We start from the raw sequence: 22,053 nt of genomic DNA on the forward strand, positions 1-22,053 counted from the left end.
AGGAGCTGTTCCATCAGCTTGGGCCTTGGAGTGAGAGCCCCTGGTTGATCTGTCATGAATGCATGGTGTGAACAAGAAATAAACCTTTGTAGCTTTGTGCCACTGAAGTTTTGTTTTTTTTTTTAAATCACTGCAGCATAATCTAACCTATCCCAATACACAAATATACGAATGTCTATATCCATGTGAGATTTCGTTTCCTCAGTCTTTAAATGCATAATTTTTATCTGCTTCTGAATAGAAAGATATTTTTCTACTTAGCTGGACCTTATTCTTTTCAGTGTTGCAGGCCAGATATCAGAAACCCACAAATTGGCCAAAGAGAAAGATACGGTTTTTCTTTAGAGCTTGAACTGAAGAAGTGACTCCTGTAAGATCACTGGAGTCCTTGTTAGTTATGTGGAACAACAAATAGCTCCTATGTACCATGTCTCAAAATATCAGAGCAGGGCAACCACACACAGTTTTGAGGTTGCATCCTAGACAACTGATAGGCAGCACATTCTCAAAGATCACAGTGTGAATGGCTGCATAGACCCTTTGTTGGGCTCCTCTAGCAGAGAGCCTGCTTATAAGAAATGTTCAGAAGCCAGGGAACAATTTTGCATTCCACCATCAACCCATAACAAGAGGGTTCATTCTGAAGGATGCCTTGGTTATTGCTGACATGATCTAGGATACTGTAATGGAAAAATCCACTACCATGTTGCATCTTTGGCACAACTCAAGCAAAATATGAGTGCCCAATACTTCCAGGCTTCCTGCCAGTCTCCTCTTCCACTTGACCTCAGCTCAAGGAAGGTCCCTTGGACTTATGTTACATTGTGTCTTGGAGGACCTTATTTTTTGATTTTCCCTTTTTTGTGGTCTGTGCTTTTTGGGCCTGTTCAATAGAGGAAGTTCGGTAGATTGGAAGCTAAGTAGATTTCATTCCGCATCCATATCTCTGGACTCTTCTCCCTTCAGTTCCTGCCCTGTATTACTTTCATTTGTCAAGCCCTTGGTTTTGATCGGTCAGGGTCTTCCTTAAGACATAGTGGTGCTTCTTTTAATTCTGATGATCTCTGGTTAGTTAAATAGTAAAATATGTTGATTGATATGGTCTGGCTTTGTGTTCCCACCAAATTTCATATTGAATTTTAATTCAAGTTATAATCCCCATGTGTTGGGGGAGGGACCTTGTGGGAGGTGACAGAATCATGGGGATGGTTCCCTCATGCTGTTCACATATTAGTGAGTTCTTATGAGACCTGATAATTTTGTGAGGGGCTTCCTTTGCTCTGAACTTCTTCTCCTTTCTGCTGCCAAGTGAAGAAGGACGTGTTTGCTTCCCCTTCCATCCTCACTGTAAGTTTTAAGGCCTCACCAGCCCTGTAGAACTGTGAGTCAATTAAACCCTTTGCCTTTATAAATTACCCAGTCTTGGGTATTTCTTCATAGCAGTGTTAAAACAGACTAATACATTGGCCTTGGGTTTTCTTTCCCTAATAATGTTCCAGCTTCAAACTTCAGCATGTGGCATAGAATTAACACTATTAACTGCCAGAGGACTGTTTGCTGCTGAATATTCCCTGCATCTGTAAATCATCCTCCTAATGCCTACCATGACAGTTATACAGGCGAACTTTGGATTTGTTAACTTTTAAAAAAATTTATGACATTGCAATCTACTACATCCATGGAAATGACCCCCACTAAGATTGTGAAATCATCAGGAATGCCAAAGAATAACTGAAAAAAAAAATCAATGAAAACAATAAGAAAGAGATGGTTTAGACAGAAAGGTGTGACATTGTGATGAGGAGAGCCATTCTCCCAGTTCTGTCACTGACTGTCTGAATGTCCTTGCAGAGATCACTTAACCCTCTGGGTTCAGATTTCCTGACTGTAAAATGTGGAAAAATCCTTCCCAGTTCTAGCACTTTATAATTCTGGAAAGTAATGTTGATAAATACTCAGTCATATTAACTTCAAAAATGTGTTTCCCGGTATGGCCATTTCTTAGGCACTCTGGGAGATTCTTGTTGTTGCCTTCAATAATCTTTGTGTTGGGCTGATTTTTTAGCACTTAGAAAGTTAATCTTAGTGATCTTGTGAAATTAGCAAGAGCAGTTATCCTCATTTCATTATCAAGAACTATCAAGATTATGTATTTTTCCAAAACTATATAGGTTCTTTAGTGGTAGAAGTAGGATCAGAACCCAGAAATCCTAATTCCCATGCCCTATATTAAACAAAAGAGAGTTCTCAGTTCTATGTCAATACTAGAGTGGGAATGATTGAGACACAGTCTCTCATAATAACTCCATTTAATCCATACTTATTAAATGTATTTTATGTATTTAGTAGTGAGTAAAGTATTACCTAACCTCAAAGAAGGTATGGTCTTGTGAGGGGCCGTTACATGGACAGATGTAGGAACTTTTATGATAAAGGTATATTCAGGACCTCCTCTTCCAACTAGTATGAAGTAACAGGAATAAGGTTTACCTTTCCACCTTCAACATCTATAAAACTGGACAAAATATATAAAATAATGGCTTTCAAGTCATTAGACATAAATGCAACAAAGGATGGAGATTCCTAAAATATGGGAAACAAATGAGGTGAATGTCATGATCACTTCAGCTTATTGCCTGGAGAGAGTTTCCAGGTCATGTACAGGGAAGGGAAACCCAGTGAATTCTGGCAAGTTCCTTAGAAGACATAACTGGAAGTCTGGGGAAGCAAGGTAGCTAGAGTTCATGAGGTAGAGTAGCAGAGTGAAGAGACTTTCATAGAGAAAGAGCTCCAGAGCTCTACAGAGGGTTTTACTCAGATTATCTGTTGAGCAGTGCTAATCAGCACATGCATTGAGGGGGCTACGCAAGGCTAGGAATAGAATTACCTAAAAGAATTAGAGGAAAAACACCTCTGAAGATTATATAGGGCCAGGAATAGTCTCTGTTTCTTTCATTTTGAGTGGAAAACCTTATAATTTATAGGACATTGAGTAGAGTACTCAGAAGAGTTATGTTTCAGTAGTGAGAAAAGTTAGTTCCAGATTAAATGTTGATTCTACCTAACAAAGCTTAAAAAATTCCTGAAAGGACCAAGCTGTTTCCAAGCAACTTAATTGTGTCACAGAAGAAAGCTCAAAATATTTATAGAAATGTAAAAATATCCAGTACCCAACAAGGTAAAATTCACAATGTCTAGCAACCTTATAAAAAATTACGAGACATGCAAAGAAGCAGAAAAATATGTCCCACGAAGAGAAAAACCTATCAATAGAAGCCAACTAAGGAAATACACAGATGATAGAATTTATAGACAAGGACACTGAAACAATTATAACTGTTTTAAGTTTATAAAAAACTAGCAAAAAGATGAAGAATGTTAGGTAGAGAAATGGAAGGTATAAAATCTATAATGTCCAACAGAAAAAAAATACACCGAATAAGATTAATAGCAAATTAGATATTATAGAAGAAAGCATCAGTGAACTTGAAGACATAGGCATGGAAACTATCTAAGATAAAATCCAGATAGAAAAACAGATTGAGGCAGAGTGCAGTGGCTCATGCCTGTAATCCCAGCACTTTGGGAGGCCAAGGCAGGCAGATTACTTGAGGTCAGGAGTTCAAGACCAGCATGGCCAACATGGTGAAACCCCATCTCACTTGAACCTGGGAGGCAGAGGCCTCAGTGAGTTGAGATGCACTCCAGCTTGGGTGACAGAGTGAGACTCTATCTAAAAAAAAAAAAGAGAGAGAGAGAGAAACAGAATGCCAAGGAACTGTGAGACAGTTCCAAGTAGTCTGTGTGTAAGTGAAGATGTTATAGAGGAGAGAGAGGCAGGATAAAAACAAATTGAAGAAATAATGGATAAAATTTCCATTAGAAATGATAAACAGTGAAAAATTAAGTATATAGGTGTCATGGTTTGGATCTGTATCCCCACCCAAATCTCACTCTGAATTGTAATAATACCATTATATCATTATATGTGTCATGGGACAGACCTGGTAGGAGATAACTGAATCATGGGGGTGTATTTTTCCTGTGCTGTTCTCATGATAATGAATAAGTCTCATGAGAGCTGAAGGTTTTATAAAAGGGAGTTCCTTTGCACATGCCCTCTTGCTTGTAGCCAGATAAGATGTGACTTTTCTCCTTCTTCACCTTCTGCCATGATTATGAGGCCTCCCCAGTCATGTGGAACTGTCAGTCAATTAAATGTCTTTCCTTTATTAATTACCCAGTCTGGGGTATGTCTTCATTAGCAGCATGATAATAGACTAATACAATAGGTTTTTTTTTTTTTTTTTTTTTTAAGTGGTAGGGTCTTGCTGTGTTATGCAGGCTGGCCTCAAAGTCTTGAGCTTAAGCAGTCCTCCCATTGCAGCCTCTGGAGTAGCAAAGTATTAGTCCGAGTTCTCCAGAGAAAGAGAACCAGAAGCATATGTATATATAGATATATAATCAGAGATTTATTATGAGAATTGACATGTGATTATGGAAGCCAAAAAAGTCTCATGATATGCTTTCTGCAAACTGAAGAACCCAGAAAGCTGGTGGTATAATTCAGTCTGAGTCCAAAGGACTGAGAACGAGGAGTCAAAGCTGTAAGAGGATAAAAAGATGGTTCTGGTGTTAATCCCAGAGTCTGAAGGATCAAGAAGCAGGACTTCTTTTATCTGAGGGCAAAAGAAGATTGTATCCCAGGTCAAGAAGAGAGAGATAGTTTTTTCTTCTTCCACCTGTCTTTCTGTTTGGACTGAACAGATTTGATGATGCCCATCCCTAATGGTGAGAATGGATCTTCTTTCTCAGTCTACTGATTCAAATGCTAAACTCTTCCAGAAATACTGTCACAGATACACCCAGAAATAAAGTTTTACCAGCTATCTGAGAATCCCATAGTCCAGTCAAGTTAAGACGTAACATTAACCATCATGTACCATATGTAAAATGGTATATTATTCAAAGGTAGACTTGAAAACTACTAATGTAACAAAAGAAATAGTTATAGTTAACAAATCAGCAATCCAAATAAAATGGAATTATTACAAATAATTCAATTATTTCAAAAAAAGGTGGGAAGAAATAAAAGAAATAGCTGGGACAAATAGAAAACTGATAGCAATATAGTAGATTAAAATCCAAGTGTATTATTAATCACAGTAAATGTAAATATTTCAACCAAAAGTCACAATTTTCAGATTTGATAAAAAATCAAACTCCCCAAATCCACTTGAAATTAAAGACATAAATAAGTCAAAAATAAAAGAATGTAAAAACGTATTTCATGCTAACACTAATCGAAAGAAAGAAGGGGTGGCTATTTTAATATCAGACAAAGTAGATTTCTGAACAAATAATATTATCAAGAATAAAGAATATCATTTTATAGTGATAAAAGTGTCAATTTCTCAATAGGGTATTACAATCCTAAACATACAAGAAGCAAAAATAAACTGCAAGAAGAAATAGATAAATACACAATGATAGTCAAATGTGAACGTTCAGCCGTCTTCTAGTACTCAATGAAATAGGTGAATAGGGAATCGTGAGGATATAGTAGACCTGAACAACACTACAAATGAATTTGTTCTAATTGATATTTATAGATCACACTACCTAACAACAACAGAATACACATTCTTTTCAAGTTTCCATGCGATATCTGTTTACCAAGATAGACTATATTCTGGACCATAAAACGTATCTTGATAAAATATAATAGAATCCAAATCAAATCATTCTTTGACCACAAGGCAAGTAAATTAAAACTTTAATAACAGAAAAGTATTTCAACCCCTAATCCCCCAGTATTGGAGATTAAATAGCACACTTAAAAGTGTGCTATTTAAGTACACCGCCGTCTGCGGTGGCGGCGGCTGAAGAACCCGGCTGAGGCGCGGGTACCCGGCCCGTTGCGCATTTCGCCTTCTGGCTTCGGTTTCCCTCGGCCTGGCACGCCCCGGCCGCGCCCAGGCCCCACCCCAGCCCTCCAGATCCCTCGCAGACCGGCTCCGGCCGCCAGTCTCTGCCGCCGCAATGATGATGATGGCGCTGAGCAAGACCTTCGGGCAGAAGCCCGTGAAGTTCCAGCTGGAGGATGACGGCGAGTTCTACATGATCGGCTCCGAGGTGGGAAACTACCTTCGTATGTTCCGAGGTTCTCTGTACAAGAGATACCCCTCACTCTGGAGGCGACTAGCCACTGTGGAAAAGAGGAGGAAAATAGTTGCATCGTCACATGAGCACGGATACACGACTCTAGCCACCAGTGTGACCCTGCTAAAAGCCTCGGAAGTGGAAGTGGTTCTGGACGGCAACGATGAGAAGTACAAGGCTGTGTCTATCAGCACGGAGCCCCCCACCTACCTCAGGGAACAGAAGGCCAAGAGGAATAGCCAGTGGGTGGCCACCCTGCCCAACAGCTCCCACCACCTGGACGCTGTGCCATGCTCCACGACCATCAACAGGAGCCGCATGGGCCGGGACAAGAAGAGAACCTTCCCCCTTTGCTTTGACGACCATGACCTTGCTGTGATCCACAAGAATGCATCTCAACCTGAGGTGCTGGTCCCCATCCGGCTGGACATGGAGATCGACGGGCAGAAGCTGCGAGACGCCTTCACCTGGAACATGAATGAGAAGTTGATGACGCCTGAGATATTTTCAGAAATCCTCTGTGACGATCGGGATTTGAACCCGCTGACGTTTGTGCCAGCCATCGCCTCCGCCTTCAGACAGCAGATCGAGTCCTACCCCACGGACAGCATCCTGGAGGACCAATCACACCAGCGTGTCATCATCAAGCTGAACATCCACGTGGGAAACATTTCCCTGGTGGACCAGTTTGAGTGGGACATGTCAGAGAAGGAGAACTCACCGGAGAAGTTTGCCCTGAAGCTCTGCTCAGAGCTGGGGTTGGGCGGGGAGTTTGTCACCACCATCGCATACAGCATCCGGGGACAGCTGAGCTGGCATCAGAAGATCTACGCCTTCAGCGAGAACCCTCTGCCCACGGTGGAGATTGCCATCTGGAACACGGGCGATGCAGACCAGTGGTGCCCGCTGCTGGAGACTGACAGATGCTGAGATGGAGAAGAAGATCCACAACCAGGACAGGAACACGAGGCGGATGCGGCGTCTCTCCAACACGGCCCCGGCCTGGTAACCAGCCCATCAGCACGCAGCTCCCACGGAGCATCTCAGAAGACCGGGCCACCTCTCCTCCATCTTCTGGCAAGGACAGAGGCGAGGGGACATCCCAGCACCATCCTGAGGATTGGGGCGGTGGTGGAGGGGTGGCTTCCAGTTGGCCTTCCCCGGCACACATTCCATTTGCTGAGCCCCAGTCCTGTCCCCCCACCCCTCCCCAGTCTCTGGGGTCAGGAAGAAACCTGATTTTGGGTTGTGTTTTGTTTTTGTGTAGGAGCCCCAGGCAGAGCTAGTTACAGTTTTTAAAAAAAAGGCAAAAGGTTATTTTAAAAAAAAAAAAAAAAAAAAAAAAATCAAATCCTTTTCTGTTCTAAATATCCAGCAAACCAAGAATAGAAGTAAATATCCTAACAATAATTGGCATCTATGAAAAATCTACCGCTAACATTCTATTTAATTGTAAGAGACTGAATTATTTGCCCTCAGTTAAAGAATAAGACATGGATGTTCATTCCTCTATTCAACATTTTCCTGGAGGGCCTAGGAAGTACAAAATAGCAAGAAAAAGAAAAAATCCTCCAGATAAGAGAGGTAGAAGAAAAATTGTCTTTATTTGGGCAAGATATAATTGCACATGTAGAAAAATTCTGTGAAATCTTCAAAGAAGCTACTAGAACTAATAAGATGTAATAAAGTTGCGGGATAAAAGTTCAAGATACAGGCCCAGCACAGTGGCTCACATCTCTAATCCCAGCACTTTGGGAGGCTGAGGTGGGTGGATCACCAGAGGTCAGGAGTTCAAGAGTAGCCTCATGATGAAATCCTGCCTTTACTTAAAATATAAAAATTAGCTGGGCATGGTGGCACACGCCTGTAATCCCAGCTACTCAGGAGACTGAGGCAGGAGAATTGCTTGAATCTGGGAGGTGAAGTTTGCAGTGAGCTGAGATTGCACCACTGCACTCCAGCCTGGGCAACAGAGTGAGAATTTGTCTCCCAAAAAAAAGATTGAGATACAAAATCTAATTACATTTCTATATGCTAACAATGAACAATCAAAAATTGAAACAAAAAATAGCAATTACAACAGCATCAGAGATAAAAAAATACTAAAAACAAATATGACAAGTCATGCAAGACTTGTATTCCAAAAGCTACAAAATAGTCCTAAGAGAAATTAAGGAAGAAATTAAGGAGTTTATAAATAATTGGAGAGATAAATTGTGTTCATCAACAAAATGATTCACTATTGTTAAGATTCTGTCCAACCGATCTACAAATCCAATCCAAGGACCTGGATTAACCATAACAACTTTGAAAAAGAAGAACAATATTGGAGGATTCATTACAAAACTACAGTAATCAAGACAGTGTGGCACTGGGACAAAGATGACCAAGCAAATCAGTGGAACATAGTAGAGTTGAGAAGCAGATACACATATACATATGCCTATTTTTGACAAAGGTTCAAAGACAATGCAGTGACTAGAGAATATTCTTTTCAGTAAATGGTGCTGGAACAATTGTATGTACGTATTAAAAAAACAGAACAAAGAATTTCAACCCACACTTCACACTATGTACAATAATTAACTCAAAATAATCTTTGACCTAAATAACCTAAGCAATATCCTATAAGAGAATATAAAATACCCTATAAGAATATCATATAAGAAAACATAGACATCTTTTAACCCTGGGTTAGGGAAAGATTTCTTAGATATGACATCAGAAATACTTTTCTGAAAAGGAAAAGAATACTTTTCATAAAAGGAAAAGAAATTGACTAATTGGATTTGATTAAAAACTCCTGCTCTTCAAAGTCACTGTTGAGAGAATGAAAATACAAGCCACAGACAGAGAACACAAATTTGTAAACTGCCTGTCTGATAAAGGACTCGTATCCAGAACATACAAAGAAATTCCAAACTCAGTTATAAGAAAATTACCCTTTGCATCATGGGTAAAGAGTTAAATAGACATTTTACCAAAAAAGACATATTGATGACCAGTAAATCCATAAAAAGATGCTTAAGGGGACTGGAGATTAAAACATAGAAGAAATACAGATTAAAACCACAATTAAGTACCACTGTAGCTCTATTGGAATGTCTGTAATGAAAATTGCTGATCATACCAAGTGTTGGAAAAGATAAGCAGCAGCTGGAACTCTCATAAGCTATTGGTGGGAACGTAAAGCGATCAATAAAACACTATTGAAAACAGTTTGGCAGTTGCTTTAAAAGTTGAATGTACATCTGCCAGAGGACCTATCCATTAGGTACATACCAGTAAGAAATGCAAGCCTTTGTCTATGTAAAGATTTGTCCAAGAGTGTTCACAGCGTCTTAGTTTGAAATTACTGAAAACCCTAAACAACTCAGCTGTCCATCAGCAGGTGAATGGATAAACAAATGGTGGTATATCTATACCATAGAACACCACCTAGCAATAAAAATAACCTATTAATACAGGCAGGATTGACGGATCTCCAAATAATTATGTTGAGTAAAAGAAGCCAGACAAAAATGGAGGATATACTGTGTGAATCTATTTACAAAAAATATAGAAAGTGCAAACTAATCTGTAGTGATAGAAAACAGATCAGTGGTTGTCTGGAATGGGGTGAAGGAGTAGGAGAGGGCAGGAGAGTGGGGTTACCAAGGGCATGAGGAAACTTTTGGTGGTGATAGCTGTGTTTACTGTCTTAATTGTGGTGATGTTTTCATGGATGTATTTCTGTGTCAAACTTATCACACATACAGTTTAAATATATAGTTTATTGTATAACAGTTATACCTCAGTAAAGCTGTTAGAAAACAACAAAAGCATATTAAATCAACAGTAGTATTATTTTTAATTTTACTTTAAGTTTTGGGATACATATGTAGAATGTGCATGTTTGTTACGTAGGTATCCATGTGCCATGGTGGTTTGCTGCGCCTATCAACCCATCATCCAGGTTTTAAGTTCTGCATGCATTTGGTATTTGTCCTAATGCTCCCTCCCCTTGCCCTCCCACCCCCCCACAGGCACTGGTATGTGATGTTCCCCTCCCTGTGTCCATGGGTTCTCATCGTTCAACTTCCACTTACAAATGAGAACATGTGTTGCTTGGTTTTCTGTTCCTATGATAGTTTGCTGAGAATGATGGCTTCCATCTTCATCCATGTCCCTGCAAAGGACATGAACTCATCCTGCTTTATGGTAAGCAACACTATTTTTAAATAAAATAGATTAAATTATATATCTGGATTTAAATATTCATAGTTCTGTAAATTAACCTTGAGACTCATTAAGATAAGAAGGATGCTCAGGGTTCGCTGGGGGTCTAGAAAACTAACAGCACATATTCAATAGTGTTTTTCTATGTTTATGATATATTATGCCAATGATGTGACAGGCAAAAATGCATTTGTCACAAAGGGTCCCTTCCAAACTCAAAGCCACATTTGTTTTGGATTCAGCAGATCTGAGTTGTATGAAACCAGAAATCTGAATTTTTAGCAAGTCCTTTAGTTGATTCTGATGCAGATGAGTCATGGACCACACTAGTGAAACATTGGTCCAAAATCTCGACAACACCAACATCTCCTGTGTCTCTCTACTCACATTTGGCTTGTGTCTATTTCACTTGGTTGAGGTTCATAATTTACCTGGATTAACCCTGTAGTATTTCCTTACTGGATAAAACTTAGCTGCCTACCTTTGGACAGAATCAATACTCAGAAGTACCTTGACACTACTGGATCTGGGATTAACCTCAGCAATGTAATTACAGTCACAAGAACAACCATTGAGTCACTGGTCCAGGCTCTCCCCTGCCTGAGGAATATCCATCCCTTTAGCCCATCTCAGCTGAGCAAAGGCTAGGCTTTTGGAGCCTTAGGGCAGGGAGGCTCTTGGAGCTTGCTTACCTATTGGCCAGCCACTCTTAGCCAGGAAGTCTTCAAGTTTCACAGTTTTCCTTCTGCAGCTGCCCTTGAGGGCTATGGCTTTTGCAGTTGTTGAATGGATCGAGTCACTCCTCTACCTGGAAGATCCTGGAAGCTTTCCATAGCTGACATGGTGAAACCCAACTACCGACCACTGCCTACAGGCTATGCATAATCTCCACCAGGATGGCCCCTCAAATGGTACCTCCTCTGCACACCAGCTGGCTGGACTTGGCTTTTAGTGCTCAAACACACTGACGTCCCCCTTCTTACCTTAGCCTTCTCTCATACTTCCTCTCTTGCTAAAAGCTGTGTTTGGCTCCTACCTGGCTGGCTCTCAATTCATTTACACCTGGCCAAGGTGTGACCTCCTCACAGAGACCTTTCCTGTCACCCCTCTCTGAAGGGGGCTCTGTCTTTCCAGTTATTCTCTGTCCTGATCTCTCATAACAAGTGGTAATTATTTTATTTGACTTTTCATGTTCTTCCCATAAGCTCTGTTAGGGTAGGGTCTTATCTGCCTTGCTCACCATTACTGGTTGAATAAATGAATGAATCCTCCAAGAAGCCATAACTTGGCTGGGTGCAGTGGCTCATGCCTGTAATCCCAGCACTTTGGGAGGCTGAGGTGGGTGGATCACCTGAGGTTAGGAGTTCAAGACCAGACTGACCAACATGGTGAAACCCTGTCTCTATTAATAATACAAAAATTAGCTGGGTGTGGCGGTGGGTGCCGGTAATCCCAGCTACTCAGGAGGCTAAGGCAGGATAATCACTTGAACCCGGGAGGTTGAGGTTGCAGTGCGTTGAGATTGCACCATTGCACCCCCGCCTGGAAAACAAAATCAAAATTCCATCTAAAAAAAAAAAAAAAAAAAAGAAGCAGCCCTAATTTTTACAAATACCACGTCAATGGGCTCAATAGAGAGTTCTTACAGCTGCAGGCCCTGCCCACCAGTCAGTATTTTCAAATTGTTATTAAAATCTCTTTGCTTACAGAGTGATGACTTTTCTGTCCCACCTCCCTTCCCCACGAAAACCTCCAAATCCCCAAAGCACTGTTAAGCATGACAAAGCAGAGCAAACATTCCATGCAGATAGGGTACAACAGAAATAAATTTGTTACCGAACCATCTTCCCTGGCCTGTTCACCCAGGAGTCAGCTTCCATCTGTGGAAAATGGTTCAAAAGTTGAATTCAGGCTTTAGTTGAGTCCTAACTTTAAACCAGACTCACTGGTTTCATCATTGACAAGACCATACACAGGACCAGGTCCTGGCAGTCTGGCTAGGTGAGGGCATGGCTACATGATCTGTCACTTCTTGTTTTTCTCGGCAGAAGAGAAATGCATGATTGTTCTTGCTCTTACAATGTGGAGAACATCACAATTTGTATGCAAGTTATGAGGCCAGAAAGGGGGTTATGGTGATGACGGCTCCTCTTTTGATTTCTGATTTTGATATTTGAAATTAATGAGGGCAGTTGTCACTCAACTTGCCACAGGAAGGTCTGACCCTGGGTGTGAAGAGCTGAGCTTCCTAGAAGGAGGTGCATTTATGGAATCTCAATGACTTCATACTTTTTCTCTCAACACATTTTAACTTTACTTTCAGTTTTGCTCTCTGTCATTTCTAGCCTTCTTTCTTCTCTCTCTTTCATTTTCCCTAGACTTTTTCTACATACCCACTGTCTTTTTAATTTCTCTCTCTGCAACTCGTTCCTAGCTCCACGACTTTCCTAATCTATTTTTCATTTTTCTTCCTCTTTTTTTCTTTTTTTGTCTTCATTTAAGATAATTCTCTAAAGCCAAGGGTGTTCTTTTCTCATCACTTGGGACCTAGCCCACTGGTAACTAACTATATTAACACCTACATGTAAATTTAGAATTATGTACTTTCTTGGTCAATTGAATACTTTTTATCATTATGAAGTGTCTCTGATTATTTCAATGAGTGATTTCTGCCTTAAATTCTACTCATTTGATATTAATTTAGCTTTGCAAGCTCTTTGTGGCTAGTATTTGCCCAGTATGTCTTTTCCCACGTTTTCAGACTTTTTGTATGATTATATTAAATGGTGTCACTTGTAAGCAGCACACATTTTTTGGGTTTTGGGTTTTTATCCAGTCTGATGATCTTTCTCTTTTAATTGGAGAATTTTGTCCATTGGCCTTTTATTGTATTTATGGATCTATTTGAGTTTAAATCTACACTCTTACTGTTTTGTTTGTCTTACCTATATATTTCATTTTCTCTCCTTTTATTATGTTCTTTTGAACTCATTAGTCCTTTATTATTTCATTTCTATTTCTATAAGCTTGCCAGTTATATTTTTGTGATTGTTATAGGTATATTCTTGGTTATAATTATAGTGGTTATTAAAAATTTACATATATATATTTAATATAACAAATGTAACATAAATTCATAAATTAGAACTTTCATCACTTACTGAATAAGGCAAAGGCCCTAAAACACTTTATGTTTCCCACCTTCAACTTATATATTGCTATGACCATAAATTTTAATTAACACATGTATCTTGCAAGATAGTATTATTATTATTTTATATAGTAACTTCTCACTAAGCTTATCCACTTGTTTATCATTTTTGTTGCTTTTCATGTCTTATTGCATCTTTAGGCTCCCATTTGGTATCACTTTGCTACTGCCTATAAACATTTCTTCTAGTTCAAGTCTACTGATAAATTCTCTATGTTTTAGTTGTGTGAAAAATATCTTGATTACACTGACATGTTTTGAAGGATATTTTAGCTGGGTATAGGATTGTAGAATGGCAGTTATCTTCTTAGCACTTTTATAATACTATTACTTTATTATCAAGCTTGTGTTTTCTTTGATGAAAGGTCAGATATGAGTTCTACATTTGTTTCTGTAATTTTTCTTTTTAAGAATCCTCCTACTTTTGGTTGTCTGTTTTTTCCCCTAATGTCTAGGTAATATTAATTTTTAAGAAAATAATGCTTAAGATTCTTGGTAAGTACTTCTTGAATTTGTGCCTTTTTGTCTTTCAGCAGCTTTGGAAAATGCTCTAAAGTTAAAAATTAAATTAAAAATGTTCCTCCTCTATTCTTCCTCTCCTCTTCTTCTATGACAACAAATATTATTTAGACCTTTTCTTCCTATGCAACAAATCCTAATTTATCTCATATGTTCTTTTCTCTATTTTCCATCATTTGTCTTTCAGTGCTTTGTTCTGGATGTTTTCTTCCAACCTATTTTCTCTCTTACAAATTAGCATTTCAATTACATTTAATCTGGTCTTAAAGCCATCCATGATTTTAAAATTTTAGTTATTGTATTTTCTAGTTCTAGAAGTTTTATTTTCTTATTTTTAAAATAGTTTCCAGTTGATTGGCAGAATTTTCCATCTTGGTTTTAAATGCATTGAATATGTTAGGCATAGTCATTTTAAAGTCTGTGTCTGAAAACTCTGTTACCTGAGTCCTTCTGGTTATTTTTGATTGGGTGCTAGGTATTGTATATAAAAATTGGAGATAATTTGAGGCTGAACCTACAGTTATCTTCCTCTAGAGAGGATTTAAATTGTGTCTTACTGAAAGTTAGAGTCCCTTTGAAATTCAGTATCACCTTAATATAATTAGGCATAAATGGTTCAAATCTGGATTTTAGTCCAGTGAGATCTAGTCTATTTTTGATTCAACCTTACTCCTAGGGTAAGCCTCTGTCCCTTTCATGTCCCAACCCAAAGCTCAGGAGTTTATCAGCCCCTCTTTTTTGGTGGGTCCTGAATATAATTTTTTTTTATATCCATAAGATAGTCTGTCAAAAGTTTACTCTCAACCTTGTCAGCCACCTTGACTGGAGTTGGCCGAGCCTCTAGAGTCAGGAGGAAAAGTAGACTAAAATTTCAGACTGACTTCTCTGGGTTTCCTTTTTATTCTTTCAGTATCGGTCTTCTAATTCTTTCCTTACTTGGAACATCTCTTGTGCCAGATAATTTTTTAAATATTGCCCAGCTTTTCAGATTGTTCACTGTATGAAGGTTCATCTAAGTTACCTAATATACCAATACAAGTAGGCACTGCTATTCTGTTGCTGTGTAATCCTGGACAAATCATTTTTCATCTCTGGACCTCAGTTTCACATTTATATGATAAAGAGATTAGATGGAGAGACCTTTCCAAACCCATCCTTCAGCCAGTGTCTGCATACTTATCTGTAGGCTGTATGCATTGGACACATGGGTTAGACTGCCAGTTCTTACAGGGAAGTTACAGTTATTTCTACACAGCTCTGGCATCCTGCCTCACCTGGTTAAGGTAATTAGTAAGGCTTTAAAATGATGGTGATAAGCACACTTATTACTTTTGGGAGTCTGAAAACATGTACTATAACCCTAGAATACAGCTAGCTTATAATAAATACTCTACGAACCATATTGGTGTGAAATGTAGGCAGAGATGTTTCATTTTTTTCTCAACCCAGAAATAGGAAGGATTCCCCAGGGCTATTTATCACAGTCAGAAGGGAAGATAAATAAAGAACAGGGATGTTGTTAATTTACTCAAACTCCAAACTCAAAGTCCCTTTGATGGAGCAGAAGCACTGGGGGAGCCCTGAAGTAAGGTTTCTAGTGAACCATCTGGAGAGTCTGCCACTCATCTCACAGAACATGAACTAACACACACACACACACACACACACACACACACACACACACACATGCCAGTGTGCACCCCAAACATGTGTGGCTAATGATGACCACATTACAAATAGACACATCTGGTAGAAAGAGTTTCCAACAGGAATTTCAAAGCAATATCACTTTCATTCTAAAAGGCTAATTCAGTTTCATTTTGCTTTTGGTTCTTTGTTTTGAAGAGTGCTTAGAACATCACTGGCTTATAATATATTTTGAGAAGTTCCAGCTCAAAGATAATAGTTGTTGCAGTGCTACACTAGCTCCCTTTGGGTTAGGAGCACAGACTCTGGAGCCAAATTGCCTGGGTTCAAAGCCCGGCTGCTCCACATGCTAGCCCTTAAAACTTGGACTAATTGGTAAATTTCCTTGTGCCTCAGTTCCCTCGTTTAGAAAATGAGGATAACGAAAAGTACCTGCCCCCTAGGGCTGTTGTGAGGATTAAGGTAGTAGAAGCATGAACTTCTACCAAGAGCGTAGAAGAGTGAGCTGTTGGTTGCCCTGACTGGTCTGCTAACCTCTCTGTACTTGTGCCTATTGTACTTAAGCCTTTGAGGCCCAGGAGGCAAGAGGTGAAGTGAAGTGGGTGGAGCACTGGATGCAGGTAAGGAGGCCTGGTGCTGAGTTAAGCTGATTATTGCATTAACTTCCCAAACTGTCCAACCTCAGTTCAGTCTTCTGGCCTTTGCTATAAAATAGGACGATAACACTTCCACCTACTTCACAGGGTGGATCTCAAATAAAGTGGTGGATGTGGAAATCTTTTTCAAAAGCAGTAAATGCTATGTAAATGTGAGGAACTTCACAGAAAATGATGGGACCACATTACAAAGGTGGATAAGGTGAAATGGCGAGGCTACAAGAGAAGTTGTGGTGTGGAGGGAGTGTGAAGTTCTGACTTTGTACTGTAGTCTCCAAGCTTGTTTTACTTCTGCATATCTCTACTCCTCAGAACTCTCCAGGACGTGAACTATCCTGTTGGGCTGTCCATGGAAGGGACTAGCCTGCTTGTTTTGATGGCTCCTTGGGATCAGTCTTGTATTCCACTTCCACCCAGGGTCTTGTCCTCCAAACTCTCAACTTTGTATCTGGCAGTCTGACCTTTGGCCTAGCAAGGAAACCCAGGCCCTCACTCTCAGGAGTTGGCCGGAAGATTAAAAGTCCCTCTGGAATGATTATGTGGGACACTAACTTGGCATGGAGTGAACCAGGTGTTAGGGGTTAAGCTTGATTTGGTTATAGCTCTGAGGTGGGTACAAGGTAAAAATCAGGATAAATATTGTGTTAGTTTCCTGTGGCTGCTCTAACAAATGAGCAACAACAGACTTTATTCCCTTATAGTTCTGAAGGCCAGAAGTCTGAAATGAGTATCACTGGGCCAAAATCAGGATGTCATGATGCCCACACTCCCTTTGGAGGGTTTAGAGAAGAACTGCCTCTGGTAGCTGTGGGCATTTCTGGTGACAAGTGGCCACATCACTCCAACCTGTGCCTTAGGGTCACATTGCCGTCCCCTCTTCTGTTGGCCTCTCTTTCTTCTGTATCTTTCTTATACAAACACTTGTGATGGTACTTGGGGTCCACCCAGATAATCCAGTAGAGTTCCCATTGCAAAATCCTTAGCTTAGTCTCATCTGCAAAGACCCTTTTTCCAAATAAGGTAGCATTCACAGATTCCAGGAATTGGGATGTAGATGTCTTTTGGGGGGTCATGTTTCAACCTTCCACAAGTGACAAAGGCAGGAAATAGGCACAGCAGAATCAGGCCCTCACTAGGAGTCAGGGGATCTGTACTCTTGGGGCAGAGGAGATTAGACAAAATGGGAAAGAAAACATATCTAAGGGGTACATAACAAGGAAACATTTATAACTGCCTGACCTGTAGTAGACACTGAATTAAATAATGAGATTCACTGACTGCCTACTAAGAGCCAGGCTCTGTTCGAGGGGCTGGAAAGAAAGCAACATGGGGTGGGGCAGTGAGCCGAGATCATGCCATTGCACTCCACCTGGGCAACAAGAGCAATACTCCATCTCAAAAAAAAAAAAAAAAAAAAAAGAAAGAAAGCAACATGGAGTTTGTACTCATTCAATGGATGAGTGAATAAATGAATGAATAATTGAGGATATTCTTTGCTCATCAGGGAAGGGTTTTTGTTGTTAGATCAAGATCAAAGTTATCAGGAAGGGCTGACTGAGAATGAACAGTGGGACCAACCAGCCTGCAGAGGAAGGAAGCATGGACCTCACTTAGCATGAGGAGGGGGAGAGGCTCACATATCTGACAGGTTCTCAGCCCTGACTGCCCGTTGGTCACCTGGGAAGCTTTTAACAAATGCCCAGGCCCCGTCGCTAGAGATTCTGATTCAGTTGGTCAGGATGGCCCTGCACATCTTCATAAGTTAAGCTCCCCAGGTGATTCTAATGGGAACCAGGGATAAGGACCAGGGTTAAGTTCTCTTTGGGCTAATTGTCTATGATTTGGAGTCAGACAGGCCTGGCTACAAAGTAAGTCTCTGTGAGTGACTTTAAGGTGTATGGCCCCAGGACATATTATATAATTTCTCTGAATCTTTATTTATTCATCTGTAAAATGAGAATAATAGCCCTTAACTTATAAATCTCTGTAAGGATTAGAAAATATTTAGAAAGTGCTCACCATGGTAACCAGCACATGGTTAATAAGAAATAAGTCCTGATGACTCCTTACTGAGGCAGGGATTATTGAACCTATTTTATGTTTGGGAACTGAAGCTTAGAGACATCAGGTTAACTTGTTCAAAACCACATTGTTAGTAAATGATTTTGTATAAGATTAAGCCTAGACATCTTTTCATGATCTAATTCTACCTAATGTTTTGACAATGGGGAACTAAGTCCAACCATTCCTCTCTTCTTCTCTTTGACCTCCGTGTCTGTGAAGGAGCTGGTCCTTGCTCATCTAGTAAGACCCTGGTTTCCCCTCAACACCTAGGAATTTAGGATAGGAGAGAAGTCCATCCCATCTTATCTACTGGTCCCATCTCTTACTCTGAGAGAAGCAGGCATAAGATTGTTGTAGGGAGGGATAGTGAGAGAGGAGAAAGGAAAAAAAACGCAGTCAGGCTGGCAGTTAGCGTGGGTCCTCAGTTGAATCATTTAAAACAAAAGAACAGCCTGCAGGCACAGATAGGGGAACTTGCATAGGGGGGCTTGCCCTCAACAGAAAGCTCCCTCCCTGACACATGAGACACATGCACAGTAAGGTGAGCAAAGCAATATGGAGTCACTAACTCAAGTTAAGGGCCTGCATGCACATTAAGAGGACAGGGTGGAGTTACCAGAAATTTGCACCTTATTCAAATGAGATGCCCAGCCCTTACTCATTTCCTGTAAAAGTCTTTGCATCCAACTGTAAAAACAGCAGCCCTCTTCCAGGCCCCCTGTCCATAGTGGAGAGCTTTCTTCTTTTGTCTATTAAACTTTCACTTCAATCTCACCCTTTGTGTCCACACTCCTTAATTCTCTTGGTCATGAGACAAAGAACTCTGGTTGATACCTCACAAGAGTCTGCTATGTTGTTGTACATTGGTGAGACAATAACATCACGTCCCAATCCCTGGAACCTGTGAATGTTACCCCACATGGCAGTCTTTGCAGATGAGATTATATGAAGGATTTTGAGATGAGGAGATTACCCTGGATTATACAGGTGGGCCCTAAATGCAATCACAAGTGTCCTTATTGGACAGAGGCAGAGAGAGATTTGATGGACATAGAGGGAAAGACAATGTGACAAAGGAGGCAGAGATTGGAATGATGATTCTGCAAGCCAAGGTATGCTGGCAGCCACCAGAGGCTGGAAGAAGAAGGAAAGAAGAGATCTCACTATCCGTCCCTCCTAGAGCCTCCCAAGGGAGTGTGGCCCTGCTGACACCTTGATTTCATCCCTGTTTTATTGGTTTGGGGCTTCTGACTTCCAGAACTGTAAAGGAACCCATTTTCTGTTGTTTTGAGCCATCCAGTTCATGGTCATTTGTTGCAATGGCCACAGGAGACCAATACCAGTGGTTCTTCATGAACACCTTCTTGGAGGTGACACATTCAGGTCACAGCAAATCTGTGGGCCTATCCTTGCTTCTCCTTGGGCTGCCTGATCCCTGGGTTCTCCTGCAGGGTTAGAAGAGCCCTAGAGGACAGCATGCATGCACCTGCAGTCATAGGCAGCAGACAGAACTTTCCACATCACAGGCTGGGCCTTCCCACCACCTGAGCTTCTGTGGTGAGGAGAGCCATGAGTTGTCTCACAGAACCTTTGCTGCTGGAGGGAGACAGCCTGTGCAGCATGGGGTGGACAGAGCCAAAGAGGCCGAAAGTGGCCCAAGTCACCATTGCCTGCCTCCTTTCTGACATCCAGGATCCCAGCAGAGTTCACCCCCATCTTCCCAGTCCCATTGCTCAAGGGCAAGGGCTTTCTGGAACAATTTTACTCTGTGTACCAGGAACAAAGGAGAAACCAAATGCCTTGCTTGGGAGCAACCCATATGCAGGAGGCAAGGCAAGGCCCAGTGACAGGATAATTGCTTAAATATCTGCTTTAAGTATAAAGGCAGTCTCTACCTCCAGCTGCAGTTCAGGTTCCCACAGGTCATGAAAACAAAGAGGGGAGTGGGAGAATTAAAGAGGAATAGAAATGGAAATGATTAGAAAAGATTGCCACTACTTACAGGGTGGGGAAGGAAGGGGGATGTTGGGAATTAACCCTTTTAGCATTGTGCAAGTGGGATGTGGGCTCACAGCTTTCTTTCTCAGATGCAAAAGCTGGAGACTTTCACCCACTGGTGAGACGCTCTGCTCTTCCAGGGCCTGGAGAAGAGGCTGGTGGGCCACATGCAGGAGGTTGGCCTTCACGGCAGTGCAAGTTGGTCTTGGCTTTGAGTGGTGGGAATGTCTGGGGACAGCAGATGCAGGTTTCTTCTTCTTTACCAGAATGCCTCCTTTCTTTTCTGCCACTTCAGCCCATTTTGTCTTCTGGCTGGCAATGCCTTCTAGTACTTCACGTTTCTGCTTACCCAGCGCCCTGACCCTGCCAGCTTCATGCGGGTATTTCTGCACTAATTCCCGTAGCATCCTCTGTCTTCCTTGGCAATCCTCAGTGCACTGGAAGTTGTTATGCTAATTACAGTGACCTTATCTCCTGAATTCTAAGAAGTACAAGTTTTTCACATTTTAACATTTCTGGAATTTGGGCTTGCCTTACAATCAATGGACATATTTAATGGGTGTATTAGACAGGTTTCTCTAGAAAAATAGAACCAGTGGGATACACACACAGATACACACACACACAATCTAATAGATATATATTATTTTAGCTAATATATAGATATTTTGAGGTGCATGTAATCATAGGGGCTAGTCAGTCCAGAATTTGTAGGGCAGGCCAGCAGCCTGGAGACCCAGGGGAGAATTATATTACAGTTGTGAGTCCAAATCTGCAGGGCTGGCCAGCAATCTGGAAACTCAGGTAGAATTGCAATGTTGCAGTCTTGATGCAGAATTCCTTCTTCTTCAGGAGACTTCACTTTGTGCTCTTAACATCTTCAGCTGATTAGATGGGGCATACCCATATGATAGAAGATAATCTGCTTTATTCAGTCTACTAATTTAAATATTAATTTCATCTAACAAATACATTCATAGCTCCATCTAGACTAGTGTTTAATCAAAGAGTTGGGCACTATAGCCAACAAGTTGACACATGAAATTAACCCTATAGTTGGATACTTGTTTATATCCATTCATTCATTCTCTCCTTCAAAAACTCTTATGAAAGCATGGTGGGTGCTTTAAGCATAGGGCTTTATGGTATTTGTTTTGAGTCTGCTTTCTGGTAGGCCATGAGCTGGCTGATGATAAGGCAAAATTTCACACTTTAGGAGCTTGATATTCATTGACTGCTGACCAGCTGTTTGACTCAGCAATAAATTATTTTGATTTGAGGGTTCCCTTGACTTTTAATGTCCTGTCTTCCGGGGTGACACAAGGCCTTTCCCCATTCCTTCCTGCCTTTTGCAGACTGTGCATTCCTTTCCTCCTCTCCACCTCCTTGTCTTTCTGGCTCCTTGTTTCCCATCCCTTTTATTTGGCTAATGCTCTGTGCCTAATCACATTAGCCAGCACTGGCAGTATAGAGATGTTTGCAATCCAACCCAGGTCTGATTATGAGCGTCAGCAGCCCGAGGCTACTTTAAGAATGTGTTGATTGGTGGGGTGGGGAGCCCCCAGAGGGGGCCAGAGT

General features: G+C 40.8%; 1 pseudogene across 1 annotated transcript; it reads left to right on the plus strand.

Moving 5' to 3' along the window:
• The first annotated feature begins 5,846 nt into the window (after window positions 1–5,846).
• Window positions 5,847–7,486, plus strand: LOC116560597 (annotated as a pseudogene). Its single transcript, XR_004273039.1, has one exon. The product of XR_004273039.1 is annotated as an SWI/SNF-related matrix-associated actin-dependent regulator of chromatin subfamily B member 1 pseudogene (transcript).
• Window positions 7,487–22,053: the final 14,567 nt, after the last annotated feature.

Source organism: Sapajus apella, unplaced genomic scaffold (assembly GCF_009761245.1).
Source record: "Sapajus apella isolate SASKATOON/1434 unplaced genomic scaffold, GSC_monkey_1.0 scaffold26, whole genome shotgun sequence".
Taxonomy (NCBI): Eukaryota; Metazoa; Chordata; class Mammalia; order Primates; family Cebidae; genus Sapajus; species Sapajus apella.